Source organism: Equus quagga, chromosome 2 (assembly GCF_021613505.1).
Source record: "Equus quagga isolate Etosha38 chromosome 2, UCLA_HA_Equagga_1.0, whole genome shotgun sequence".
In the NCBI taxonomy this organism is placed as follows: Eukaryota; Metazoa; Chordata; class Mammalia; order Perissodactyla; family Equidae; genus Equus; species Equus quagga.
Window position 1 is genome coordinate 91,501,663 of NC_060268.1, and position 22,315 is coordinate 91,523,977.

The 22,315-nt window shown below is 44.7% G+C and overlaps 1 pseudogene; it reads left to right on the forward strand.

The window, feature by feature from the left end:
- Window positions 1–18,492: 18,492 nt before the first annotated feature.
- On the forward strand, window positions 18,493–18,586 carry LOC124236581 (uncharacterized; annotated as a pseudogene).
- Window positions 18,587–22,315: the final 3,729 nt, after the last annotated feature.

Sequence of the window (22,315 nt, forward strand, 5' to 3'; positions counted from 1 at the left end):
AGGAAAAGAGGATCTTGTGGGAAAGGACGTGGATTTAGAAGCAGGGAAAATTGGACAAAGGATATGAGACAGTCAGGGAGAAATGGCCTCCCCAAAGCAGATTTGAGACAGACCTTCCAGAAGGACTTGGTCAATCTTGTCCTTCCCGAGGTTCCCAGCCAAACCTCTCTTAAAAGGAAGAAATGAGCAGTCAACCCAAAGGGACTTCAAAATCGGAGCAACAAGGAAACTGTGGGGCCCACCGGCCTGCGTGAAGTCACAGCCCTCATGGGCTTCCTGTAGCCTGCAATGATCTACAGGGCCATGTGAAGCCACACGGCAGGGGAGGAGCAAGGCCAGGGGCGGCATGGGGGCACCTGGAAGTGGCTCTTTGGGCCCGGGTGTGAGAGAGGGCGCAGGGATGCAGAACCCAGAGGCCGGAGGCCTGGTGGCATCTCAGATTTCCAAAGGTCCTTAGACGTCCTCACGGCTTTAGCCCACCATTTCCCAAAGAGTGGCAGATGGTATTCTCCAAAGATGACCATGACAATCTCCCATCCCATGTGCTCTTCTTAATGTGACTCTGACACTCAAGTCTAAGTCATAAGAGACATCCAGCTTCAGCCTGGGTCTCTTGGAATATTCGCCTCGGAGCCCTGACCCGCCATGTAAGCAGTTCGATTACCCTGAGGCGCGTGGACAGGCCACGTGGAGATGCTTCAGCTCTGCACCGGCTGAGGGTCCACCCACAGCCAGCATCACCCGCCAAGCACAGGAGTGAAATTGGCCTCCAGACAGAGAGTTACCCCGAGCCCTCAAGTCTTTTCAGATGAGGCCCAAACAGCACAGAGACAAACCATCCCCTTTGTGTCCTGTTCAAATTTCTGACCCACAGAAACTGTGAGCATAATAAAATGGTTGTTTTATGCCACTAAGTTTTGGGATGGTTTATTATGTTGCAATAGTAACTGGAACACAGAAGATGTTAATAGATATTATGCAAAAAGGGGCGGGGAGGCTGTCATTAAATGTTTTGGAAAGTGCTTCGTTACACAGATTCCAAGTACAACAGGATATTCTCCTACAGGACTCCTCGCAACCTTTAATATCCACTGTGCACTGAGAATCTCCAAGATGGAGACATGGTATTATTTGGTGTTCCCAGAACATAGTTTTTCATGGGCTGTCATTCTGCAAAAGGCTGATGGAGCAGCTCTAGCGTCATGGAGAAGCACACCTCTCCAGCCACATCCAGAGTCAGGACTAGCACCCACGTCACCCGGCACCTGGCTTAGGGCTGGTTCCACGGTGCCAGGCTGCTCCCACAGGCCAGCTCTGTGTCAGGCCTGTGGACCGTGCAGACCAGGTGGAAGGGCGCAGGGGCTCTCTTCTGCCCATCTCTCCCCATCCTCTCTCTCTCCCCATCCCTTCAGCCTCGCCTGCCTCTCACCAGCCTCTCACCCCTGCCTCCTTCTTCACCCTTCGCCTGCTCCCCTCCCCTCTTCTTTCTGTGAGGACGCCTGTCCTCCTCCACTGGCAGCTGGAGAGATGGGGGATGGAGGGGAGGCAGGAGCGGGTAGCAGTCCTCACCCCTGCCACCCACTCCCTACCCCCAACTCACCACCCGCACGCCCCCCCACACCCCACACACTGCCCACCTCCACCCGCCCACCCCAGACCCTTGCAGCTGGGCCTGCCTCCCTGGAAGCTGCTTCTCAGCCCTGAACGCTGCCTGTTGTCCCATCCGCGGAGCAACTCAGCTCCTCCTCCTCCTTCCAGCCCCGGCTGGAAGGGGAACACAGCCCTCCCTTGTCCGTCCTCTTGATATTTCCAGTAAAAGCACCTCGAACACAATCTCGCTGCCACAGCCCTAATTATGTGTGAAATCATTTTTTTTTAGCTCGAAACCAAAGCAAACAAGCGCACACAGAGAAGGCCATTCTCTGCGGCCCAGGAGGAGCGGCCGCGCTCCCGTTGGGTTACCTCAGGCCCGCACAGAGACCCGCTGTGTTTCGCAAGCTGCCCGCCTGGCCAAGGTGCCTCCCAGGCCTGACCATGGAAGCGGGCCACCCCCTCAGGGGAAAGAGTGGGTTTCAGTGTGTTCTGAACTCTCCACACCGGCTCCCAGGAGCCGCACACAGGCCTGGTCAGTTATGAGGCCACAGGAAAGGTCTCTGAAAAAAGTGGGGTGTTCAAGAGAAATGTGGGCCAGAGAGTTTTCCCCACAAGACAAGGGACTGTCCTCCTGATCCAGTCAAAACATTTTCACCATGGTGAAATTTTTATCCTTTTGTTTTATTATTTTATTTTAGGGTTTCAGGGGCCAGAAGTGGATAAGCTCACATGCATCATTGCTCATATTATGGTCACTTTCTCTTGTTCCCTTTTCTTCCTCTTCTTCCACATCTTCATTCCCATCCCTTCTCCTTTGACAACTGCATTCAGATTTGTTTCATATACGTTCTCTCTCTATATATAGAAGAAAAGATATTGCTAAGGTGAGTATATGTGATTTTAAAATGTAGGTGGTACTGTTGGAGAGTCATTCAATGTCTAACTTTTCTTGTTGGTCCTGTGTTTGGAAGATGTGTCCGTATTGCTACGTAGACCTTGTCCACAGGACCACTGCGTAACAGTCCAGTGCACGCCCCCACTGCATTGGTCCATTTGCCTGGTGATGGATACCTGGGTTGTCTCCAACTCGTTGCTACCACAAATAACGTAATGATGGACGTCCATGTCTGTGTCCCTTTATGCATCTTTGCAGGAAATTCTTGGGCTTATATGTCCCAGATTTGGCCTGCTGAGTTACAAGACACACACTCACTTGGTTTCCCTAAGTCCCAGTGGATTGGTTTTCAGAATGCCTGCAATGGGTTTACACTTCACCAACAGGGCACGAGCGTGCCTGTTTCCTCACCATCTTACTAGTACTTGACATTATCCAACTTTCTAAGATTGTCAATGTTGGAGTGTAAAATGGGACTGCTTTTTTTTTGTTTAACTGTTTTTCTTATGGCCATGGAGGTAAAGTATGTCTTCAAAAAGTTTTTAGCCATTCAGATTTCACCTTTTGTAAATTGCCCACTTGATAGTCTTTCATTACCATTTTTCTAAGTTTTACACGCAAAAAACCTCTGCTGGAATTGTGATTGAAATTGCATTAGATATAGACTAATTAAAGGACAGCTTATATCATCATAAGATTAAGTTGTCCCATATGAAATCATGGTCTACCACCGTGCAACGGAAATATCATGTGAGCCACAAATGCCGTTTGAAAAATTCTAATAGCAACATTTTTTAAAGGTAAAAAGAAACAGGTGAAATTAATTTTAATAGTACATTTTATTTAACCCACCAAACCCAAAATACTTAATTTCAATGTGATCAATATAAAAAACATTAATTTTCATTAATTTACATTCTTTTGTTATACTAAATCTTCAAAATCTAGCATTTATTTTATACTTACATGACAGTTAAGTTTGAATTAGCCACATTTCAAGTGCTCACATATGGCTAGTGGCTACGAATTGGATAGTATAGGTCTATCTTGTCATTTAGTCATGTGTAAATTTAAGACCTTAACTTTAGTTTCAAAATTTTATTTATAAGCCTCTCAAGCATTTTTTTCATTGAAATTTTTGTTACTATTGCAAATGTTATTTTATTCTCTGGTTGGTTTTTTCTGGAGTACAGAAATGTTCCTGATTTTCCTGAGTTGATCGTGAATCTGGTAAATTTGTTAAACTCTCTTATTAGTACCAGAAGCTTGTAGATTCTGCTGGGTTTTTACATAATTAATCATCTTTTCTATAAATAATGATAGTTTTTATTCTTCCCTTCTGATTGGTCTCTTATTTGTTTTTCTTGCCTTATTGCATTGACAACGCTTCTATTGCTATGTTGAATATTGAGCATCTTTGTTTTATGCCTAATATTAAAAAGAATGCTTATAAAGTTTCTCTTTAAGTATGAAATTTTTGGTAGATAAGCTTTATCAAGGCAGTTTCTATCTATTCTTAATTTTCCAAGAATTTTGAAAACCATAAATAGATGTGTAGTTTATCAAAAACCATTTATATATCTGTGAATAGAGTGGATAGAATTGTCTCTTGATCTGTGATGTGCTTTTTTTCCTGCAGTCCATTAATATGGTGAATTACATTGACTTTATTTTTCTGATGTTAAGCCTTTCTTGCTTTTCTGAAATTAACTCTACTTGGTCGTGATATTTTATTTATTTATTTATTTATTTATTTATTTTAAAGATTTTATTTTTTCCTTTTTCTCCCCAAAGCCCCCCGGTACATAGTTGTGTATTCTTCGTTGTGGGTTCTTCTAGTTGTGGCATGTGGGACGCTGCCTCAGCGTGGTCTGATGAGCAGTGCCATGTCCGCACCCAGGATTCGAACTAACGAAGCACTGGGCCGCCTGCAGCGGAGCACGCGAACTTAACCACTCGGCCACGGGGTCAGCCCCGTGATGTTTTATTTTTTTAAAAAAACCCATATTTGGATTAGTTCAGTTGATGTCTCATTTAGGATTTTCACAGTTATGCTTATAAATGAAACAGGTCTACAATTTTCTTCTCTTGCGAGTTCCACCAGTGTTGGAATCAAGATTACGCTAGCCTCATGAAATCATTTTATTCATTTCACCCTTATTTTCTGGAAAACTTGTATAAGATAGGGATTATCTGTCCCATAAAAGTTTGATATAATCGTCTGGTCTTAGGGCTTTTTGATGTAGGGAAGCCTAATTTTTTTAATGTTTATTGATCTATGCAAGTTTCTATTGCTTTTTGTGACAATTTGGTCCAACTGACTTCCACTTATGTCTCCTGGGCCAGAACTGGGTCCCAAGGCCACTCACCTGTAATGGAGACTAAGAAAGTAACCATCCAATGTTTCAGCCTCTATAAAGGAAAGCAATAACAAAGAAGTGGCTGGGAATAACACCAGCATCTGCCACAGTCTCTGGAAGACAACACGTTGCTTGATCTTGTTTTGTGTATAATCCAATCTGATCAGAAAGTGTAACTCATTTACATTTATTTTAGTTACTAGTATATTTGGACTTAATCCAGCCATTTTTTGTGTGTTTACTATATTTATTACATATGTTTTCCTCTCTCTTTTCTACTTTCCATTGCATGAATCAGATTTTCTTCTGCTGGAACGAAAGTCGTATCTTCCATTTGTACTCTGCTAGTCATTTTCCCTAACTTTTTAAGAATCGTACCTATGTTTACTTTTCATTATCAATTTCGTTCTCCCTGGCACTCACTCACCTCTTTCTGGTCTCTACATCCCCTCAACATCCTCCCCACTCTGCCATACTGGCATCACCCAAAATCAGTTCTTGATTGCTATAGACAATTTTTCTCCCTTTATTTAAAATTTCTTTTTTAGAGAATGACAAATCTTAGTAAGTTATTTACAAGTCCTTATTTCCCCTGCCTCATTGCTTCATTCTATTGAGAACTCTGATGTCAATGTAATTCTTGTATTTGTACATGATCTGCTTTTTCTTTCTGTAAACTTCCAGAATTTCCTCCGTGTTTGGTGTTCTGAGACTTCTCTGCAAAGCGTCAAGCTTGAGTATTTGTTTGTTTTGAGTCAATCTACCCCATTTGGTATTCTATGAACTTTTGAAGTTCAAGTTTTTTCTTTCTTAATTCTATGAAATTCTTAGTCACTGTTTCCTCTTCTCCATATACTTTTTTCTCTCTTTCTGGAATTCTTACTTAATGAGCGCTACTAAATGCCAAGCACTTTTCCAGGTGATAAGGTTACAGTGCAGAACAAAGCGGAGCCCTCGTGGAACTTGATTTATGGTGGGGGAGATAGGCAATAAACAAATTACTAAATGATAGATCAAAGATGAAAATTCCATGAAGAAAAATAAAGCAGGATGAAGAGGGTGGGGTTGATGAGAAGGCATCTCGGAACAAAGGCGTCAATGAACTAAGGGAGCAAGCCATGCAGCCATCCAGAAGAACACTGCAGGCAGAGAGAAAAGCAAGGGCAAGGCCTGGGGACAGGAGCATGCTTGGTTTGTTCGAGGAACAGGGACCAGGGAAGATGGATGAGTAAGGAAGGGGCAGAGCAGCAGGAAGAGGTAGGTGGCAGCCAGAGCAGGTAGGTCCTCGTGGTCACGGTAAGGACTTGGGCCTCTATCCTGAGAGAGGGACAGCCACTGAAAGGTTTTGAACAGAAGAATGACATGATCTGGACTTCTTTTTAGAAGACTTACCCTGGCTGCCCTGTGGATAATATGAGAAGCAAGGGGAAGAGAAACATTAGGAAAATATTACAATAATCTGAGTGAGGAATGATGGTGCTTGGACTGAGTGGGGAGTATGCAGTGGTGGAAGAAGGTCAGATCCTGGACGTATTTTAGCAGTAGAGCTCACGGGATTTGCTAACACATTGGATGTGGAGTGTGAAAGGAAGACACGAATCAAGCATAACTCAAGGGCATGAGATGGCTGCAACAGTCCCAGGCATTACGTCCAATCCCAACAGCGTCCAACGGAACAAGAGATTATCTCTTGCATTTCTCTCTTAAGGACTAGGAAACCTTCCCAGAAACCACCCAGCAGAATTCTCCTTTCTCATTGGCCAGAATCGTGTCACATCACTTTGCCTAAACCAAACACTGGCAAGAGGACTAACATGATCTTAGACCAGAGGTTCTCAAAGTGGGATAGTGGGATCCCTTTAAATGGGTCTGTAAGATCAAAACTATTTTCATAATATCAAGACTTCACTTGTCTTGTTCGTGTTCATTCTCTCCTGAGTGTACAGCAGAATTTTCCAGAGGCACCATGATATGTGATATGTCATTGCTCTCACAGCTCATGGAATGTATCCCTGTGTTTTCTAGAATTTTCTAAGGAAAGTAAGCTTAGGACATAAATACATGCATTTTCAGAGATTAACTCAGTTTGTTCTCCGTACCTCTACTGTGCTCTTACCGGCTGTTTTTAGTTATACTTGTTACATTCTATAATGCTATTACTATCCAACAAATCATTATTTTGAAATCCCAAAGTTTGCCTTGCACCTGTACGGAAACATAAAAAGTACAATTTGTTATCTTGTTTTGAAAAATTATTTGTTAAATGTTCCAAAAATTATTTTACTCTTTAAATTTGATCTCCAACTCCTACTTTAGGGTTTAATGATATTAGATTCTGCAATAAAAGAAATTTTATTTCTAAGATATATTTTCTTACGTTTCAGGATGGCTCACCAGCTTAAAGAGGGGAGCTCGGAAGACTCACCTTCGCAACCCACCACAACACCACGTAAATCTCAAGATCCTACAACGATGAAAGTGACTCGTCAGAGAGCTTGCTGACTGGTAGGTAGGAGGAACCTACTCCAAAGAAACTGCGAGAAACTGTAAATAAGACGCAAAAATATGATGAAAGCAATCTCTCCCTCAGCTTTATAGAAATTAATTATTTACTTTTTTTGTCAAATGCAACAGAACATTTCCGAATAGCATTACTGTGCCTGGGACCAGGACTAGGGGCCCTGGGTGTAAAATGTACTCACTCGCAGGGTCCTGCAAGTGCAGGTGGCAGAGTGAGCACCTCCTCAAGTCCTGTGCCCTAGGCACCTGCTCGTCTTATCCTCCCCCCCCCCACCCTGATGGGGCCATCTAAGTTGTGGTATCATTTTAAGACCAGAGTCTAAAGAAAAAGGAATTAAATATTTTAAACGAGGACGTTACGAGCTCTTAAAAAGCCAAAAACCATTTGTTACAGCTCTTTAAACTAGAAATGAAAAAGCCACAGACACATCTTACAGAATAAATGATTAAATTGCATTAATGGAAAGCCTAAGAAATTCTTGCACAGTTGACACCGCCAAATGCCTGCTGAATGCAAACTCCGAGAGAAATCACAGCACCACCACTTCCTGACCACACGGCAACTCGTCAAATGAAAGATGCAGCTGTGAACACGAAGACTGAGCCGATCTCTCACGGGCAGAATCGTACGCTTGCCTTACAAATGGGCAAATGTACGGGCGTGGCTGGATTGGCTGTTTTGCTTGTATTTCTCCACGATCAGCACTCACTAATTATCAAGGAGCATCTTTTATGTGAGTGCTTGGCAACAAGCACCAGTGGTACTGAAATATTCAAAATGTTGAAGCATGTTTTTTAATCTTACGGTTTATCCTGGATGGCTTGTCTTAAGGTTTATCAACCATGTCGACATCTGCATGGATGATGCGAAAGCAATGGTGGCTTCAACTGCCATTGGAGGCCTCGGTGCCAAGCTCTCCCAGTTAAAAGAAAAATTAAAAAGCCAGCTTCACTTTAGAATGTTCTTGATGAAGCAGTGAGAATTCTTAATTTTACTAAGTCTCAACACCTAAACACATCTTTTTTGAGCATGACTTTTTAATATCCTATGTGATGAAATGAAAAGTAAGCATAAGGCATGTCAGATGCATCAAAGAAAATGGCTTTCTAGAGAAAAGCACTTGTCCAATTGCTTGAGTTGCAAATTAACCCGGCTGCTTTTTTTCAGAGAACGTTATTTTTATGTGAAAGAATAATTGCCAAACTACAGTCATTCAAACTTGGGTGTTTGGCAGAAAGTTTCTTGAAAATGAACAAAGTGAGCCGGTCATTTCAAGGAAATCAACTGCCAGTGTTTGTGGCCAACAATGAAATTCAAGCTTTCAAACAAAAATTAGAATTTTGCAAAACTTGTGTCTGATTTCATTAGCTTGGAAGCTTTCCAATAAAGACTTTCTGATGGTGACATTAACAGATGTGAGGGGCCGGCCTGGTGCCGCACCGGTTAAGTTCGTACGTTCCACTTTGGAGGCCCGGGATTCACGGATTGCAATCCCGGGTGGGGACACGGCACCGCTTGGCAAGCCATGCTGTGGTAGGCGTCCCACATATAAAGTAGAGGAAGACGAGCATGGATGTTAGCTCAGTGCCAGTCTTCCTCAGCAAAAAGAGGAGGACTGGCAGCAGATATTAGCTCAGAGCTAATCTTCCTCAAAAAGAAAAAAGAAAAATGTGATTTTTTGACGTTGCATAACCAAATGTGTCAATACAAGGAAGATGTGCACACTCAGCAAACCTGTATTTCCTAATAATCACAGATAGGTAGAAGATCCACCCAAAATGCAAGATACACCAATAGATTTTAACACAACAGAGTATGAAAAGTTCATTGATCTCATTTCAGATACCACATTGCACCTAACCTTCAAAAAACCACCTCTTGCAACCCACCAGCTGGGAGAAAATATTTGCAAATCATTTATCAGACAAGGGGTTGGAGTCCAAAATATATAAAGAACTCATACAACTCAACAAAAAAACCCAAACAACACAATCAAAAAATGGGCAGAGGATATGAACAGAAATTTTCCAAGGAAGTTAAACAGATGGCCAACAAACACATGAAACGATGCTCAACATCACTAATTATTAGGGAAACACCAATCAAAACTACAGCGAGGTTGGGGCTGTCTCCGTGGCCGAGTGGTTAAGTTCGCGTGCTCCGCTGCAGGCAGCCCAGTGTTTCATTGGTTCGAATCCTGGGCGCGGACATGGCACTGCTCATCAAACCACGCTGAGGCAGCGTCCCACATGCCACAACTACAAGGACCCACAACAAAGAATATACAACTATGTACCGGGGGGCTTTGGGGAGAAAAAGGAAAAAATAAAATAAATAAAATCTTAAAAAAAAAAAACTACAGCGAGGTATCACCTTCCACCAGTCAGAATGGCTGTAATCACCAAGACAAAAAACAACAAATGTTGGAGAGTCTGTGGAGAAAAGGGAACCCTCATACACTGCTGGTGGGAATGCAAACTGGTGCAGCCACTATGGAAAACAGTATGGTGATTTCTCAAGAAATGACAAATAGAAATACCATATGATCCAGCTATCCCATTGCTGGGTATTTATCCAAAGAACTTGAAATCAACAATCCAAAGAGACTTATGCATCCCTATGTTCACTGCAGCACTATTCACAGTAGTTAAGATGTGGCAGCAACCCAAGTGACCATCGACTGATGAATGGATAAAGAAGATGTGGTATACATTTACAATGGAATACTGCTCAGCCATAAAAAAAGACAAAATCATCCCATTTGCAACAACATGGATGGACTTTGAGGGTATGATGTTAAGCAAAATAAGTTAGACAGAGAAAGACAAAGACTACATGATTTCACTCATATGTGGAAGATAACAAACATATGGATAAAGAGAACAGATTAGTGGTTAGCAGAGGGGAAGGGGTTGGGGGTGGGTGAAAGGGATAAAGGGGCACATATGTATGGTGATGGATAAAAATTAGACTACTAGGGGTGAGCACGATGAGGTGTATTGAAGAATTGATAAACAATAATGTTCACCCAGAATTACACAATGTTATAAACCATTATGATCCCAATAACATTACTTGGAAGAAAAAAAAACCTACCTCTTGTTGAGTTTCTGTGTGGTAGCAAAGAAAAATATCCACAAGTATCTGAAAGGGCTATGAAAATACTCCTCTTTTATTCCCCTCAGCTTTATTGAGGTACGATTGACAAGCAAAAATTGTATATATTTAGGTTGTACAACATGATGTGTTCTTTTTTTTTTTTTTGCTTTTTCTCCCCAAATCCCCCAGAACATAGTTGTATATATTTTACTTCTAGCTGTGGCATGTGGGACGCCACCTCAGCATGGCCTGACGAGCGGTGCCATGTCCACACCCAGGATCCGAACCAGCGAAACCTGGGCCGCCGAAGTGGAGCATGCGAACTTAACCACCCAGCCACGGGGCCAGCCCCCAACATGATGTTTTGATCCAGGTATACATTATGAAATGATTACTACGACTGAGTAATTAGCATATCCCTCATCTCACGTAGCCATCCTTTTTGTGTGTGTGTGGCGAGAACATTTGAGATTCTCTCTATTTGCAAATTTCAACTATACAACTCACAAATATTCCTCTCTTTTACAACTAGATATTCTCATGAAATATTTTTTGTGTTAGAAAATATACTAATTTCTCATAAAAATATGTTAACAGGTAATGGGTCTATTATTTTTAAATGAATTAATAAGTAAATTTTTAATCCTCAGATTTGATTTCTAGTATGGTAATATCAATTAACATGACACATGGACAAAAGGTCTTTGGGGGTCCTCAGTTCCTAGGTGTCCTGTGACCACAAGCTTTGAGAACCACTGGCTTCAATCCAACCGGAACTCACAGGCTCCAAGGGGGTCCAGCTTCGCCTGAAGCGCACGGCTGCTTTGATGGGAAGGGGTCTGAAGAGAAGGAGGAATGAACGTGGGAAGGGACCAAGCTATCTGCCATCGTGGCTGCAGAGTGGATCCTGACCTGGACCAGGGGCTCCTGGGACGACTCTGGCCAGCAGCTGCTGCGTCAAGCCCAGTACACGCTGCGGCAGACGGTTGGAGTGAGAGACAGGGGACCTTTCTCCTGAAGGACAAGGAGGCCTTGTGAGCAGGAGGCCTCTGCTCTGTAGTGCCTCACAACCTCTTCTGCGAACCGGCAACCCACTGGCTGTCGAGGTCCTTCTCTATCAAGTACAACTGTTTTGACTCTCCTTACAACACCCCCATCCCATTTTTTTGCCATATTTGCAAACTGAAAAGCCACAGCCAACCATTCAGTTCTCCTGCCCAAACGTACAATCATACCACTCACCTATTCAAAACTCTGAAAAATCCCATGTGTGCAGAATAAAGCCCAAATTTTTCATGTGCACTTAAAGATTTCCACATTGTGGCCCCAGCCTGCCATCCCAGCTTTGCAGAATAAGTGTAACCTAGTGGTTAAGAGCACACACTCGGTAGCCAGGCTGTCGGGGTTCAAGACCCAGTCCTACCAATCACTTACCACCGAGTGACCTGGGGAGTGGTAGGCTGGGGCGTGTTTAACAATTGGCTCTCACGGTGGGCTTGATGCCCTGATTTGTAGCATTTGCTAATTTCCATGGTGTTAACACTTCCACCAGGGCCAATTGCAAACTACCAATGTGACATCACTAAATTTAGAGTTGAGAAGAGATGCTCAAAATTTGCTCTCAAGAACCAGTGCGAGCTGGCTCCAGTACCCTGCCTGACCTTTGGTAAGTTTCCTCCTCGCTCTGAGACAGCTGCCCCATCTGTAAAGTGGGGATAAGGAGTGTCTAACGGCGGCATTGTTGGAAGCATCAAGTTGTAGAGTGTAGTGGTTCTCAAACATTACCATGCCGTGGAATCATCTGGAGCGCTTGCTAAAACACAGATTGCTGGCCCCACTCCCAGAGTTTTTGATTCAGTGAGTTGGGTGGGGCTCAAAGGTTTACATTTCTAACAAGTTTCCAGGGTATGACATTTTAAGAACCACTAGTATGGTGCCAATAAAATGCTGAGCTCCATGCCTAGCACAGAGATGCCCACTACATGTCAGCTCTCATTTGGATGATGCATCCACACGCATCCCACGCCATGGCCACACTGAGCCTCTCGTCTTTCCCTGAACCTATATATGCCTTCCTATCTCTGTCCCTCTGCTTCCCCCTTCTCCCTGCACCTAAGTGTCCTTCTCTCTGCACCGCCAATCCTTCCCATTGAGATCTTTTTTTTTTTTTTTCTTTTTCTCCCCAAAGCCCCCCGGTACATAGTTGTGTATTCTTCGTTGTGGGTTCCTCTAGTTGTGGCATGTGGGACGCTGCCTCAGCGTGGTCTGACGAGCAGTGCCATGTCCGCGCCCAGGATTCGAACCAACGAAACACTGGGCCGCCTGCAGCGGAGCGCACAGACCTAACCTCTCGGCCACGGGGCCAGCCCCGTTCCCATTGAGATCTTAATTCAGCTTAAAACCAGCCCCACCACTAAAGCTCTTCTTGGAACTTCTAATCAGAAATAATTGTTCCTAACTTGTCCTCTCTTAACTTCTCATCAAAGCTCGCCTCATATTGGAACCATTGTCTCCACACCCATCTCTCACTCAACAGTAAGTCCCAGGTGTGCAGAATATTGTCATAGCATCCCTGGCACTCCAGCCCAGCACCCACATAGGAGGAACTTGATCAGTGATGATTACTTTCAATCACCTCCCTGTGAATGAGCCTCTCCCCAGCGAAGGCAGGCGCCCTGCTCAGGGACACGCGACCCATCCCCAAGCTGGGGGCTTCCTGACGCTTGGCGGGGTTGTACCAAGGGAGCTCCTAGGCACGCTCTGGGGTTAAATTAATGATACCTATGTAGACAACAACATATGTAGACAAACATCTGTAGCAAACAGAAATATTATTACATCCAGGGAAAACAAGAAGTTCCCTAAGAAAGGAAAATCTATGAGAGGACACTATGTGGCTCAGCCGTGAAGCACATTTCCACGGTTACAGTAGTGCCATTATACTCACTTGTCCAAAATTTTGACCTAACTTTATCAGGAGGCTCAAGGGGACAGAAGGTGTGCACATTCTGGGAAGTAGTGGTAAGAGCTAAATCCTCATTTCCAACACAAGGAGAAGTGAATAGATACAGCCTGAAACTTAAAGACCAGGAAGCACCACTATGTGCATATTATCTAAAGGATGTGGAGAGCATTCCAACTGAAAAAGATAAAAGAGTGGAAGCGGTTGCCTCAGGGAAGCAAAACCTGGAGAGGAACAGGGCATGATTTGGGCAGAAAGGTGATAAACCTGTAGAATAATTGACTCTAAGTTGGATCCCCCCCCCCACACACACACACACACACATACGTGAGAAAACAAAAACTGAATGTTTTTTAAAGGGGCAAGGAGGAACTTATTACAAAGCTGTAGTAATCAAAACAGTGTGGTACTGTCATAAAGATAGACACACGGACCAATGGAATAGAACAGAGAGTCCAGAAATAAACCCTTGAATATTTGGTCAAATGATTTTCAACAAAAACGATAAAACCACTCAATGGAGAAAGGACAGTCTCTTGAACAAATGGTCTTGAGAACAGTGGATATCTATATGCAAAAGATTGAAGTTGGACCTTATGCCACATACAAAAATTAACTCAAAATGCATCAAAGACCTAAAACTATACAACTCTTAGAAGAAAACATAGGGAAAAGCTTCATGACATTGGATTTGGCAAGGATTCCCTGGATATGACACCAAAAGCATAGGCAACAATAGTAAAAACAGACAAATTAGACTACATCAAAATTTAAAACTTGTGTGTATCCAAGGAGACAATCAACAGAGTGAAAGGCAACCTATGGATTGAGAAAATATTTGTAAACCATATATATAATAGGGGTTTAATAATCCAGAATACACAAAGACTCCTACAACTCAACAAGTACAAAAAACAAATAACCCAATTAAAAAATGGGCAAAGGACTAGAAAAGACATTTCTCCAAAGAAGATATACAAATGGCTGGCAAGCGTATGAAGAGATGCTCAACATCACTAATCATTAGGAAAATGTAAATCAAAACCACAATGAATTATCACCTCACACCCATTAGGATGGTTACCAGCTAAAAAAAAAAAACCCAGGAAACAGCCAGTGTTGGTGACGATGTGAAGAAACTGGAAACCTCGTGCACTGTTAGCGGGAGTGTAAAATGGCGCATCTGCTTTGGAAAACAGTAAAGCAGTTCCACAAAAAATTAAAAATAGAAGGATTGTATGATCCAACAATCCCACTTCTGGGTATACATCCAAAAGGACTGAAAGCAGGGTCTCAAAGAGATATTTGTACTCCCATGTTCATAGCAGCACTATTCACAGTGGCCAAGAGGCAGAAGCAACCCAAGGATCCATCGATGGATGGATGAATGGAGAAACAAAATGTGATACACAAATACAACGGAATATTATTCAGCCTTAAAAAGAAAGGAAATTCTGAAATATTCTACAACATGGATGAATCTTGAGGACATTACACTAAGTGATAAAAGTCAGTCACAGAAAGACAAATACCATATGACTCTACTTATATGAGGATATCTAGAGATTCAAACTCATGAAAACAGAAAGTAGAAGGTGGTTACCAGGGGATGAGGGGAGGGGAGAAAGGGGAGTTACTGTTTCATGAGTATAGAGTTTCAATTTTGCCAGATGAAAAAGTTCTGGAAATCGATTGCACAACAACGTGAATATAACTAACACTACTGAACTGTCCTCTTGGAAATGGTTAAGGCGGTCAGTTTGATTTTCTGCATTTTATACCACAATCAAAGAAAAAAGGACAAGGAGGCAGTTGGCTATGTATGCCTTGAGCTCAAAAGAAAGATCTAGACTGGAGACAAAATATGTGCAACACTAGGACTTGGTGATCATTGGACTCAGGGTGTAACTGCTTTGAGCAGAAAGATAAAGGCACCTAGGAACCAGCTTGGGAAATGTCTACAGTTACTGGCTTGAGAGCAAAGAATGAGTCTACAGAGAAGACTGAGAAGGAGTGGGCAGAGAGGTAGAGGGAAAACCAGGAGAGAGCCAAGGGAGAGGAGCATCTGAAGAAGGGAGTGGTCAGCTGTGCCTCATGCTGCTAAGATGTCAAGGGGCAGCCCAACAAAGAGTGAAAAATCCATCAGATTTGGTAAGACGGAAGCTGCAGGTCACATCAGCCAAAGCTGTTCTCATAGAGTGATGGAGGTGAAAGCCAGGGGGTGAATAGACAACAGAGAGGAGATCACCAGTGTGAGGTCCTGGGGAGGTGTGGGCACCCCAGGGGAGGTGGAGGATTGGCCTCAGAGATGAGGAGGGAAGCTCCACGATGGCAATCAGGAGGTCAAGGAGAGGGTGAGCGAGGATGCTGACGGGTTTGGAAGGTGCAGAATTTTAATCTACAGCTTCAGTTTTCTCTATGAAATCCGGAAGGAGTGCAGGAGTTGAGTGGGCTAGCAAAAGTGTCACTGAAATGATAGGCTGAGTAAGAGGGAAGGAGAGGGCTGAAGGCTAGGAAAGGGTGGAGATCCCAATGAGGGTGTGAAGGGACGGGGGCCACAGGTGGGCGGAAGGAGAGGGCGCTGTGGTCGGAAAGCAGGACGCTTGGACTGGGGGCTTGTGGGGATGACAAGCCCAAGGTGAGAATCAGGGCATGAGTGGGTGAGGGGGGCACAGGAGAGACTAGAGTGGTGCCACCGGGCGAACCAGCTCTCCTGAGCCACAGTCCAACACAGCGCCCTGCTCCGCCAGTCATCACCAACCCAAGATACCACAGCAACGTGCCGACGACGGAAAACACAGAGCCAAACAGATCCTCTGCCCTCTGCATCCTGTTCCCCGGCTGTTCCCCAGCCAGAGGGACTATATTTTGCACCCAAAAGGTGATCTTAGAACCAGACATTGTAAGAGTATCCGTCAAGCATCGAATGGAGATTTAAAGAAAGAAGGGTGATACCCCCATGATTTTAATCAAAACCAAAACAAAACAGAGTGGCTTGTTTTGTCCGGGGAGGTTAGTTTCAGAGCCTCCCTCTCGGCCTCGCCTCATCTCACTGGTGTAGGTCCCCTTAGAGCAGCAGCTCTCACACTTAGCACCATGTTGGAACCCCCTGGGGAACTTCAGACCTCCTGAGACTGGAGGCCCACCCCCAGAGATTCTGGCTGAATTGGTCTGGCACACAGCGTGGGCTTCGGAGACGTTCGAAGCTCTCCAGGTGGTGCTCACGTGCAACCAGGGCTGAGAACCACCGCTGAGCAAGTGCAGAGCTAGATCAGCCGCCTCCCCCAGCACCTGGGCTACAGGCACTCTGAGAACAACAGCCAGTTGCAGGAGTTTCTGGACCATTCTAGAGAACAGCAGGCTCCCCTCTCCTCACAGAACTGCCAGGCTCCAGCCCAGGCCAGAAAGAAAGCCATGTACAGCTGACGTGGTTCATGCCTCCGGGGCCTGGGGGCCCTGCCCAGTTACTGGGTTTGCACATTTGAGCAATCAGGCTGGGCAGCATCCCCAGGAGCGCTGCTCAGAGGGAGGAGCGGGGGAGAAAGGCCAAATGGCTTCAGGTGGGGTGTGAAATTGGGCGTGAGGGACAGTCAATCCGCCTGGGAGAAGCGGCCCAGACGGTAAACAAATGGGGCATGGTGGACTGAGACCAAGGTACGTGGACAGCCCAGCGGTCACAGAACTCCAACAGAGCTGCCTTCTCTCCGCACCTCCCGAGAGGAAACTTTCCACCAGGGACAGAGCGCGGGGAGACAGCGTGACGCTGCCGTCCCACGACAAAGCCAGAAATCCAGGCCTGCAGGGGATGTGACGTGCAGCCTTAACCTCAAGCAGGAGCCTCGTGTTCAGGCTCGAACCAGCATGGGAGGTGTAGCCAGGCCTCATGGGGGTCTTTGCAAGGCAAAGAGAGGCCTCCCCTGGGTCCCCAACTGCAGCACCCACAGTGGCACCCAGGACCACCAGATTCACCCACTCTTCCCACAGGGCTCTGTCCACCCCCGTCTGCACCCCACACTTGGGGCTGCTCTGGCCTGTTTGCTCATCTCTGCCTCTACCAAACCTTGGTCATGATGGCACCTCAGAGACTCCCAGAAGAGTCAGTCGTGATGGGTCTACTGGACACATGAATGGAAAGGAGAGGATATAGCCACTGTTCTCAACTGAAGAATCAACAGCTCATAGTTGGAGGGAGTTGTTTTCGGGGGCCTCCTCCAGGCCTGCTGAACCAGGCCCTTTGAAAGTGGGGCTCTGGCATTGGTGATTATTGTCCCTGCTCCTGACTGGGAACCACTGCCCTACAGTCGAAGGGTGTGATGCCAGAGGTGCTTGGCCAAAATGCAGATTTGAGCTGCGAATCATTTGGAAAAAGAAATCTACAAAGTAATATCATCCAGTATCATCACAAAACATGATCCATCAGGAATGAGTGGACAGACAATTTAACATGTTAATTTTGAACAAAGGCGCCAAGGTAATTTAGTAGGGAAAAACGAATTTTTTCAACAAATGGTGCTGGAAAGCTGAACATCTGTAAGAAAAAGACATTAACCTTAACTCTTACCTCATACCACACACAAAAAACAGCTCAAGAAATATCATAGAACTAAACACAAAAATTAAAACTGTAAAACTTCCAGGAGAAAATCTCTGTGATCTTGATAGGCAAAGATTTCTTAGGTAGGACACAAAAAAACACTAATTACAAGAGGAAAAACTGGAAATCTGGACTTCATCAAAATTAAAGACTTCTCCTCTTTGAAATTCACTGTTAAGGAAATGAAAAGGAAAGCCACAGACTGGGAGAAAATGTTTGCAATGCTTATTTGCAACAAAAGACTTGTATCCAGAATGTATAAAGAACTCTTAAAGTTCAGTAAGAAGTTAAACACCCCCTACACACACAATGGGCAAAAGATTTGAAGAGACATTTCAAAAAGAAGATATACAAATGGCCAGTAAGCACACCAAAAAGTGCTCAACATTATAGTCATTAGGAAAATGCAAATCGAAACCACAGTGAGGTACCTCCATTCGTTCGTTTAAATAACTAAAACTTCAAAGCCTGCAGTGCACATGTACTAAAATTGGAAGGATACAGAGATTAGCATGGCCCCATGCAAGGGTGACATGAAATCCGTGAAGCACTCCATATTTTTTAATGACAAGACTTAGGAATTGTGAAAGAACATTTGAAGAATTTATATTTGGTTTTTAACACTTCAAAGTTAAGAAAATAAAAATGGAAGATTTCAGGAAGCCTACAACTTCACACTCGACTAAATATCTGTACTTTATACTAAATATCATTTGGTTCCTATTTAGATATTTCTAGAAATAAAACTACTCATTATATTTTCTGATGTTCCACTGATACTAGAGTATCATCTTTGCGCATCACTTGTCATGAATTTTTTTTACTTTTCCCTTAGGAAAAGAAAAGGAGCATTTCTTTACAAGTAAATGTTTTTCAGTTACTGCTGAATGTATACATGTAATTTATCACATATTATATATTTCAATTAAAGTTTAATTACATATTTTATTTATTATATATACATATATAAGATGTATATATAAGATGTATATTATAATAATTATATATACATATATAATAAAGAAAATACTGACAAAATCAAGTGTCGATGAGAATGTGAAGTCACTGGAACTCTCATATGTTGTTCATGGGAATGCAAAATGGTACAACCACTTTGGAGAAGCATTTGATAGTTTCTTACTAAATTGAACGTACACATTGTATAACCCAACAACCCCACTCCTTGATATTTACCCAAGAGAAATAAAATATACGTAATACACATACACACAGAGACATACACACAAACCTGTTCATCACAGTTTGATTCCTAATAGCCTGAATCTGGAAACAACTCAAATACTCATCAATAGGCGAAATGAATAAACAAATTGTGGTATGTCCATACAATGAAATGCTACTCAGTAATTAAAAAAAATGAACTATAGACACAAACAACATGGAGGAATATTGAAAGCAAGATGAGCAAAAGAAGTTAGACACAGAAAATTACATACACATGAAATTCCAGAAGGAATGACAGTAACAAAAAGAAATGGAAGTCTGGAGCCAAGAGGGTAGTTGATTGACTGCACAGGAGTATGAGGGAACTTTCTGGGGTGAAGGAAATACTCTATATCATGATTAATATGATGGTTACATGACTGTGTAAGTTTATCAAAACACATCAAACTTTGCCCTTACGTGGCTACATTTTATTATACGTAAATTATGCTTCATCACAATTAATTTTAAGAGAAAACAAAAACGTGTAAATTTGGGGGACTAGCCTTGGAAAGTCAGATTTGGCAAGCTGGGGTGCATTCTTAACCAACAGCCCAGCTACCTAGAAGGCAAGTGGTCCCAGAACCTCACTAGAGACACAGCACTCTGGAAGATGGAGAAAGGACCTGCCACACCCTCCTGCCTTCTCTCTAGCTCCTCAGATACCTGAGAGCCAGGTGCCAGGCTGGGGGCGCCCTGCAGTGGAGTCCTGTCCACTCTGAGCTCAGGCTGTTGAGACAGACACCCATAACTCACTTGGGCATAAGGCAGGTGTGACAAGAACCGACAGGTATAGAACCACAGAGGAAGATGAATTTTGACCCCAGATTATGATAAAACTCTCTGGACAGAGTAGCATCAGAGCTGGGCCCTGACGATGGGACAGGATTTTGACGCGCAGAAACATCAATGCCAGTTTCCTCCCGCTTATGTCTGCTCGGCACGTCCTGGGGCTCTGTGGCTCCCTCCCCATCCAAGCCAAGCCCGCTCAGGATGGCCCCTCCAGCCGTTCCACTCTGCCTCCAGTCTCTTACCCAAGCTGGGCCGTGTGCCAGTCATGACAATCCCTTCTCTAGACTCTTCATCAACAAAGTTCCAACAGGACTTGGCCTTCGGTACAGCAGGCTGGGGAGGCCGCTCCTGGACAGAAGCAGCCTGGCTGTCCCTCCTCTTGACCACTCCATCTCCAGGTTCCAGTCCACAGCCCCAGCCAGGCCTTCATGTTCTGAGGGCTCTACCTTTTTGACCTGACTCTTCGAACGCTTCCTGCGTCTGCTTTAACTCTGGTTTCTCATAAAGCCTTTAAGTACCTGCTTTCCAGATGGGCCCTGCCCTGCATGGCGGAGGAGCTCCGGGGATGGTTAAGTCTTCTCCTATGACCTGGCTCCTGATCCCCACCTCCATGCCCCATCCTCCATCCTTGGCTCTTTCTAGGCCTCCATTCCACAACTCCTAGATCCTCAGGGATGAACTCAGGCCAAGGCCACAGGGCCTCTCTGGCCCAAAAATGAAGCGATTTGAAGCTTCTCAGACCCTCATCTCAGCACGATCCCCTGAATTTGGTCCTGTGGGCCTTGCCTAGGGGAGGCAGCTTGGGATCTGTTAGTCCTCATCCTTCCCATCTCCCAGGAAGCCAGTAAGCTTCCCCTACCCCTCCCTCCTTTGCTAAGTGAGGAAAAGCAGGCTTCCTGGAGCCAGGTCCAAGCCACCACTGGGAAAGCTGGAGCCTGCGTGCTCCAGGTATGCCTCACTGCGTCCTTGCTCTCAACACAGATGATGAAGATGCTCCAATCTTTGCTTGTACCATCTTCACAGAGGGAGCAGAGCTCCCCACTGACCAGCTGAGCAGGTAAGCCTGCAAGGGATCCCCAGGTGGGAAGTCTGCTGCCTGCAGGCCCACAACCAACTCTGGGGGTGCCTCCACCTTTTAGAGAGCTCTGTGGCCTCCAAGATCTGGCCCCAGGAGACAAGGAATAAAGCCATGGGGAAACAATGGACCCTTCTGAGAAGCTCACAGTCCTAGAGTGAAGAGGGACCTCACCTTGGCAAGCACCCTGAACCCACCACATTCTGTCAAGGACTCGGATCCAGAACATGTCGTAAGTGGGGCCTCCAGGTCTTAATGCCCCGGGGAGGAACAGCCACAGCGAGGAGGCTGCTGTCCTTTCTTTCCAGAAGACCAGGCCTAGACCATGGGCAAACAGGACACTAAATGGAGCTCCAACAAGTGTCCACGACCCGATCAGGGTGTAAGGGGCTGTTCCAGAGCAAGGACGCAATAACGGGGGTATCAAGGACCCCGATATCATTATCACCCTCACTTACTCAGGGGAACATTTGACCCCTAAGAAAGGGATCCTAGGGTCTGAAATAGCCAGGTGGAGCCCACACCTTACTCTAACACTGAGAGCCTGACTAGAGACGGTAATAATGGCTGTTCACAATATTTCAGCTTTTCATCCTCCTGGTACCTAGGAATACGGTTCCCCTCCCATTTTAGTTGGTTTGGGTCACATGACTAGTTCCAGAAGTGACAGGTGCCAACTGTGGGCTGGAGCATTTAATTGTTGACACATGATGCTCCAGAGTTCTCTCTCCCCTCTACCATGGCCACCAGCACCCTTCTAGTTGGTGGCTGCTCCATCAGCCTGACCTGGACTGACGAGGATGAGGATGACCTGGGGCAACCCTCCCAACCTATCCTTGTGGACATGAGCATGGGCAAGAATTAAGTCCTTGTTATTTCAAGTCACTGAGATTTGGGGGCTGCTGTTACTGCAGCATGACCCAGCCCATCCTGACTGAAACGTGTCAAAGGCCAACCAGCGCTGCACACGTTCAATATCACCTACCCCCAGGGACCCCCACAGCCTTGTTTCCCAATCATCCACTTTTATCTTTGGGTCCAACCCAATACCTCAGTCCTAACACCATGAAAGGGTAAGGATACCAAGAGCCCTGCCCAGCTTGAAGACTCCAGTTGACGCTCTCCTCTGAGACGAAGGTGCCAGCACTTCAGGCCTTGGTGGATTCCAGTGGAGGGTTAGGGTGAGAGTGTGCAGCTACA